The sequence below is a fragment of the Tupaia chinensis genome, unplaced genomic scaffold (genome assembly GCF_000334495.1).
Source record: "Tupaia chinensis unplaced genomic scaffold, TupChi_1.0 Scaffold000230_1, whole genome shotgun sequence".
NCBI lineage: Eukaryota > Metazoa > Chordata > Mammalia > Scandentia > Tupaiidae > Tupaia > Tupaia belangeri.
The window spans coordinates 208,363-216,835 of NW_006159705.1; the positions used below are offsets into that span (position 1 = coordinate 208,363).

The following is an 8,473-nucleotide window of genomic DNA, read 5'->3' on the forward strand; positions in this document are numbered from 1 at the left end:
TGTGTGGGCCCAAGATCCCAAGAGGAGAATGGAGGAGAAGGGATTGCAACAAAGGCATCATCCCCACAGGGTGATTTTTCTCTCTGTCTCTCTGTCTTTCTGACGAGCGAAATTAAAGAAATAAAAGTTAAATAAAATAACTTTTAAAAATAAAGAAAATGTTAACTGTAACAAGAGAGCAGGCCAATACTGGTGCACAAATTAAATATACCCCACAGGCATATCAGCAGGTTAACACTTTATGCTTGAAATGCTGGAAAAGGCATTAGATCAGTATACGACAGGGACATAGTAAATTATATCAAAATTTTATTTCCCACTTAACACAAGCCATATTACTACTGGTCTCTTAATCAAAAGGCAAGACAAATTTTGTTTTTGTTGGTTATTGTGGCTTTAATTGTTTGAGGCATTTCTAAACTTTTTTCTGTAAAGACTTCATTTGTCCTGCATAGTCGCATAAGTCTCTGTTCCTTTAGTTTAAGGTCAGATCCTGTAGTGATGGAGAATTTTTTTTTTTTTGGAGAGGTTTTCGCTATAGGGCGTGTGCGCTCGCCAGAAAGAGAGAGAGAGACAAAGGGATAGAAAGTGAGAAATCACCCCCCAGGGGGGATGGCCATGCCACAATCCCTTCTCCTCCATTCTCCTCTTGGGATCTTGGGCACACATGCACATGCGCCCAGCATGAGTTTAAGCCACCAGTCCCGAGACTCGAACCGCGGTCGACTACATGGGAGTCTAGCAACATAGTCATTATACTAACTGCTGGTCCCGTAATGGAGAGTTTTTGAATGTTCTATAGAAAAAAAATTTCTTAAAAACAAACAAACAAACAAACCTTTTTCCAGTGTAGTGCTGGAAGAACTAAGCGTAGAGGCATTCTTCCAATGATTAGGCAGGTCATATTCAAATTTGTCTTAACCTTCAGTTCTGGTCACAGGGACACTAAAGATCATTTTGAGGTGAAAATATAGCATCTTGTAAGGTATTTCCTGTGTGCATTTACTGCTTTGGTAATTCCCTTGATTTTCTAAATTCTTATGAGCAGGATGGCTTATTTCCCCCAAAATTCTCCTTCCTATAAATTTTCAGGTTCTCAGCATATCTAACGGTTTGACTCATAATCTCTCCCCAAGCAGCAGAAGGTTTTCACAGAATAGCCGATGATAAGCATTTTGTCTTCCTTGAGCAAGCTCTCAGTTAGGCTGTGCAAAGGAAAGTGCCTTTGACAAGTTCCTCGAGTAGCACCCAGACTGGTCCAAACAGACAAAGGCAATTAGAGAGCAAAGCCTGCTCTGCTCCATTTGGATCCAGAGACCAGAGACCAACTGGGATGGCCTTTCCTCCAGTTCTCAATACCTTCTTCTTTATTTACATGGAAGGCCTCTTCATAACGGCCTGAACCATTAGTATTTCTACCAATATTCTGATCACAAATAGTTAAGTAATCTCTAAGAAGTTTTGAACTTTTTTGTTTGTTTTGTTTTGTTTTGTTTTGTTTTGTTTTGTTTTGTTTGTACTTTGCTATAGGGCAGTGCATTCACAGAATAAAGACAGAGAGAGAAAATGAGAAAGTTCCCCTCAGGGGGATAGCCACACAGTGAAATTTCTCCTACAAGTTTCAGACTTCAACAATAGCTCTCCTCTTCTGAACTTCTACAGAAGTTGTCCTGGATGCTCCATTTAAGGCTTTCTTAAGTGCTTCCTTTACATTCCTCCAGCATCTATTCACAAGCCAGTACTAAGGCTGCTTCTGCTTGCTTAGGAATTTCGGCACCCCACTTCTCTGTTACTGATTTATTTCTTACTCCATTTTATATTGCTATAAAAAAAAAAAAAACAACCTGAGACTGTATAAGGTATAATGAGCAGACATTTCTTGACTCTCAGTTCCAGAGGCTGAGAATTCGAAGTTCAAAGAGCCAGCATCCGGCAAGGACCTTCTTGCTGCGTCATCATGTGTGAAAGGTGTAAGGGCAAAGATGGAAGACGAAAGGAGAACAAATGTGCTCGTTCATAACAACATTAACAATAGCCATGAAAGGAAAGTCCTCGTGGATTTTTTTAATTGCCAGTGGGTGTGTGTACTTGCCAGCAGAGAAGATGGGAGAGAGGGGTGGGAAAGCAGGGGGGAAAAAGCCTTCTTCATGCCACAATCCATTATCCTTCATTTCTCCATCTTTTCAGGGTTTGTGGAATGCATGCACATGTACCCAGCATATTTTCCAAGCTGCCAGGGCCACAATTCAAATTGTAGTTGACTATATGGGATCTTGCTCCCTTAACAACTAGGCTCAGTATCTAGACCTCTTGTGGCTTTACCACCTCTCAGAAGTACTACTGCTTAATACTATTCTAATGTATTTTGGAGGGGAAAGACATTTGAGCTATAAGAGATGAAATGACTAGGATAGCAAACACATAGAAACACGATAAAGATAAAATCCAAGGGAGAGGTGGTAGAGAGGGAAAGAAAGTGAGATTGAAGAGAAAATTAAGAAGGTAAATTGAAATAGCTTAGTGTGGGAATTAGCAGGTAGCATGATATTTAGGACGCTGGGATCCAACAAGTCTCAAACTAGTGGATTGAAAGTTTGAGGATGATTTCTCACATTCCTTCTCTCTATCTCTCTCTCTGGTGAGCACATATACCCTATACCAAAAATAATAATAAAAACCAAGCCACTATGAAAAAGTATAAGATTTATTAAAAAGAAAGGAAGAAAGAAAAGGTACAGTGCACGAAAGTCATGTTAACAGGAAAAGAGAAGACTAGGACACCCACTAACTTAAAAGTATGATACTGCTATTTATTCCCCCCACACTGAGGATGGGGGGCAAGAAAACAAAATGCTATGACACATTGAGTGTAGAAGAGCATTGGAATCTACATAAACAGATGGGGATGACATCGGTAGACAGAAAATGATCCAAGTATTAGAAAGATGATATTAACCAAGAGAAAATAAATGGTAAGAAGTAAATGACAAGAATAAATAATAACAAATGCACATTGAAACTGGTGAGAAAGAAAAATAAAATCATGAAATGACTTAAGAAAAAAATGACATAAAGATGGAAATGAAAACAGTCAACACAGATTTTATAGAAACTGAGAGAGGAAGATGATTAATTGGTGGAATTACTCTTCACATGAAAATAAATATCAAGATATAAAACTCATGCATATTACCCAACTTACTTCATTACTCAGCCTGATGCTCTTTGTAAAGCTGATGCTGTGTAATAGGAAGTGTCAAATTCATGCTAAAATCTAACTTACTGTAGCAACTACTAAGGCAATCCAGGCTGAGAACACTCATGGTAACAACTTGCACATATACCAAAAAAGATGTAAACAAATCTATATAGGAACAATCAAAGGACAGGATAAGAAACCCTCAGAGACTTGCAACATTATTATTCTCAAAATCTTGGCCGTGCGGCTGCCACTTCTTAGAGTCAGGACACAATCACACTAACTGAATGTATGTTTTCCACACAGCCATGAACGCAGCAAAGTCCACCTGTGATGAGCCTCTGCCCGGAGGTGAAAGGAGGCAAGATCTCCAAGAGATGCTGAGAGAAGTGGGACTGGATGTTGAGTCCTGGTTACCCAAGCTGCAAGAGCACCTGGGAGTGACATGTGCTCAGGCCTTGCAACACCTAGAAGAAAATGAGCTCCAGAAGCTGAAATCCCATGCACAACATTCATGGGAGATAAGGGCCCTGGAGAAGCTGCTTACCCAGGCACGCTCACATAGCCTTTCAGAGTTACAGGAGTCTCAGAAGGTGATGATGAACAAAAAGCAGAATAAGGCAGAACAGGCACTGCAGCAACTGAAATCCTTGCTGTCAGAAGGGAGGCAGCGACAGGAAGAAGCTGTGAGGATGAAAGAAGCAGAGCTGAGGCAAGCGTTAGAGATTCCTAAAGAATATTGGCCACCTCCTCAAAAGCCTCTAAGGGAAGTCATAGAAAACATGCAGAGACAACTAGGCCTAGTACAAGGGACACTGTCCCACAGGCAAAACCTCTCAGACAGAGAACTACCGAGATGGGCATCTGGAGGGCTGGCCCTGCAGGGAATTTTCAAAGTTAACCACCAATGGGGCCTGATAGAGAAGAGAGAGCAGCTACTCAGTGTCCCCGAGGACTTCTCACTTTCTGGCCCTCAGCAAGGCCCACGGATGGAAACAAAGGAATTTACCTCTTCCCAAGCAGAATCCATATTCACTCAGAGTATGGAAAAGCTGGGATTCAGTGCTACTACCTTAGCCAAGGGTGGAGGTTGGGGATTTAGTCTAGAAGCAGGAACAGATTACAGCAAACACTCAGAATGCAAGGAAACCCAACAATCACGATCTGAGCACTCGTATTTCTGCTCCACCAAGTTTAACTATGTCCCCCTGGCCTCCTTTTACTTTTCCATTAGTCAGCTCCAGTTCTCCAAGGCTGCTCTCCAGGAACTGAAATGCATAGATGACCTACTGGATCCAAGTGCAGGTCCAGACAGATTCTCCTCATTGAGGAGAAGGAGTGAAGACTTTTTCCACAGGTTTGGCACTCACGCTAACCAAGGCCCTCTGCATTTGGGAGGAATCTACTGGTGGAAGGCTGTTTCAGAGGGTTTCCAACGTGAACAACTGGCAGAAGTGAGAGAGCAGTCAGCAGAGGCCCTGGACAGTTACATAAGGGGCAGCTATTGTGGCTTTCCGGTGAATGTTGCTGCAGGTATGAATATTTCAGGTTCTCATTCAAAAACAGCCTCTCAGATGGATTCGTGGCCAAATCTGCAAACTAAAGTCCAGTTAAATGTGGCCCAGACTGGTGGCCCACCAGAAGCAGGTAGTCTTGTAGAGTGGAAAGTTGGCCTTCTTGCTAGCAATCAAACCTGGTGTGTCATTGACCGGGGACTTCAGCTGGTGCCCATCTGGGATATCATCCTCTCCAGGCATGAAACTGATTTTAAGAATCCTCATCAGCTGGCTGACTGCCTAAGAGAGAGCTACACAGTTCTGAATAGTCTCAGTGCGCACATCCAGGATGGAGAGGAATTCCTGAGCACTAAGAAAGACATTAGGCTTTTCCTACAGGATGTGAAATACTGGGAAATATCTGATCCTGAAGAACAGCTTAGAAAACTAATCAATTTCATGCAAATGTTAAGTCAAAAAATAAAATCTTATGACATTTGGATTAACATATGCCTCACAGATTGGGATCTGCAGAATTTTCTAGTAAACACTGTCAATTTCTGCAGGAAATCTTCAGATTATAATACCAAATTTATTAAAGCTCAGTTGCGCAGCCTCCTGGATCCACACATCTACAGCGTGACAAACTTTCCTCAGGCTCACCCCATCATGCAGTGGATCTGGCAGTCAGAGTCAGAACAAGAACAAATTAAAATCTCCCAAATTTCTGAATTAATTAAAATCTTAAAAGAGACCCAGAATGAACTCATGGAAATGAAAGTAAAATCTGAGTCCCCAGAAAATGTGGAGGAAAGTGAGCAAAAAGCCACTTGTGATGTCAGCTTGGCTCTCAGCAGCTTCTTGAATTATCTCCAAGAAACAGACCAGCCAGACACCCAGCTCTTGCTACTCTGCATTGCAGCTGGTGCAGGATATCATGTGGTAAACAAGACATTTCAGCATCGTCTAGGGTGTGATGAGTTAAACTTTCTACTGCGTGAAATTCAAACTGCCCACAATAAATACCAGGAGCTCAAAAAATTTAGCAGTGCCAGGGCTCAGGCATTCCTTGTACTCACAGGTCTGACTGCCACTGCTGGAGTCAGAGCTGTTTCTTCAGAAAAGAAAATGCAGCGCTTGTCATTAATGAGACAACACATGGGACCCTCATTGTGTAAAGAAGTAGCACAAGTCCTCAGCAAATATGGAGCACATGATTGGGAAAGCCTAGAGAATGGTTTGAGATTGCTCATTGATGGGGATTATGAAGCAGACATTTTTTCTTTGCAAATGGATGAGATAGGAAAGCAATTGCAAAGTCTCTTAGATTGTAAAATGCAGCCCCATGAACTACAAGGCAATGAAATTAACAAACTGGAGAGGACTGGAAATGGAGCTTTCCAAAGTTTACTTCAGCGTCTAGGCCTAGAACACTACTACCCAAAAAGGATGAGCAGAGCTGACTTCCATCTGATCTATAAGACTTCTGTGTACAATACCCATCCCAGCTCTGAACAGGAGCTTCCCTTCTATTTCCTGGAAAAATTATTGATGCTGGATTATGGGCTGAGATACCTGGTCTTCCAAGATAATGGAAACACAGAACACCAAGTCTATCCAATTGCCTCAAATCAGGAAAAGGAGGTTTGGGATTCATATGAAGACTTTATAGCAGACAGCAACATTCCCACTAAACTTTTGACCACTGAGACCAGGCCCCACATTCACCCAATGGATATCCAAATGGCAATTTTTCACTGTGCAGATGATTTTGCCAGACAATATATTCTGACCAAACTTAGCATTTGTCAGTTTGCTCTTCCCCTTGTGGTGCCTAATCCCTGCACTTCTCACATTGAGTTCTCTCTCTGGCCTTTCCGGCAAATTAGGAAAAGTTGGCAGCAAGAAAGTAAAACAGCAAAAGGAAAAACCAGTTACAAGAATCAGCAGATGTGTCATGTCTCTGCCCCCATCGTGTCATTCATTAGAGTTGGGAATGGCCTCTCAACTTCCAAATCTCAGATCATGAACTGGCTTCTCATTAAACGTAAACACGATGTGTTTTTTCACCGGCACTGTATAGGAAGTAGCAAAGACTGTCTCCTGATAGGGGGTGTTATAGAGATCTGCTGGTTCTGTCCTGGAGGAGAAGATGAGGACAGATTTAACAACTGTGTGACCTTTACCAATCTTCATGGAGATGCAAAGGAACATCAGCAACAGCTCACCTTCCTGCAGGAGGTCTCTTCTCTCATTGTGGTCCTCATGTCAGCTTCTGATGAAAATAAAGAAAACAGAAAAATTTGCCATGACCTGTTCCAGTCACCAAGACCTTTGATCTGCTTGCTTGATGACAGAGAAAAAACCATGACTAGTAATTCTGGCCAGAGTAAAAATTGGCATCAGGAATAGAAATGAAGCAGAATTAACACAGGAGCTCACAACTACAATCAGACGTTTGCTAGAGCTCTCAGACACTGCGCTGAGCTTAGAGGACTGTGCCCAGATTGCTCACAAGCATGGGTTCCTTATTGATGAAAACCAAAACGATTGCAAGGAAGCCAAAGAAAAGGCACAGACACTAATGGCCCTATTGAAAGAAATTGAGTTATCTCAAGTTAAGGAAATCTTACTACCCCTCCAGGGACAACTGTGGCACCTTTGGTGTAAAAAAGACAAGGAACTTTATCATCTGAGAGAAAAGGGGAATCGGAGCATTGAACAACACAAGAGTGAGATTGAGACAGAGAAACAAAGAATACGTCATGAACAATTGACCAAAGCCTTTCCTCTCAATGGCTTAATACAATCAGTCCTTCAAATTCTCCTATTATATTCAGAAACGCACACCCAAATCTACTTCTTACAGTGGTTGAGTGTATTCATGAATAACCTGACTGCAGAACAATTAGAAAAACTGCAAGAAAAGCAAAGAGATGTGTGGTCACGGATACAGAGGGAACAGAAAAAGGCATCAAAGAGCAACTCCCTGCAATCCTGGCAAAATGAGATGGAAGTCATCTCCACTGAGATTAGCAAGTGTCCCTTGGGAATTGATCAACTTCTCAGAGAAGTAGGTCAGATCTATGAAGCTCTGGAAGAGGCATCCTCCATAAATGATTCCCTGTTTCTCTTCCTTCCCCAAATTGCTGCAGACCTGATGATATCTGGGACACCCATTGAGCTGATGGATGGGGATGTGTCATATGTGCCTCTAAAGTGGATGGCAGCTGTTTTTGACAAGGTCTCTGAGAAACTTGGAGACAAACGGCTATTTGTCCTCTCAGTTGTTGGCCTGCAGAGCTCAGGGAAGTCCACCCTGCTGAATGCCCTTTTTGGGCTGCAATTCACTGTCAGTGCAGGCCGGTGCACCCGTGGGGCCTATATGCAGCTCCTGAAGGTGGAGGAGACCTTCACAGAGGAACTGGGCTTTGACTTTGTGCTTGTTGTGGACACAGAAGGACTTCGGGCTCCAGAAAGCAAAAACAAGTCCCAGAATTGGGACAATGAGTTGGCTACCTTTGTCATTGGACTTGGAAACCTGACTCTCATCAATATTTTTGGAGAGAACCCATCAGAGATGCAAGATATCCTGCAAATAGTTGTACAAGCTTTTCTGAGGATGAAGCAAGTTAAAATATCTCCAGGTTGCCTCTTTGTACATCAGAACGTGGGAGAAGTTACAGCTAGAGACCAAACAATGGAAGGACGAAGAAGACTAGAGCAGAGGCTAGATGAAATGGCAGGCCTAGACGCAAGACAACAAAAACGGGCAGAA

The 8,473-nt window shown here is 42.4% G+C and overlaps 1 pseudogene; it reads left to right on the plus strand.

Moving 5' to 3' along the window:
- The first annotated feature begins 3,506 nt into the window (after positions 1–3,506).
- LOC102471957 (interferon-induced very large GTPase 1-like) overlaps positions 3,507–8,473 on the plus strand; it is a 16,063-nt pseudogene continuing 11,096 nt past the window's right edge.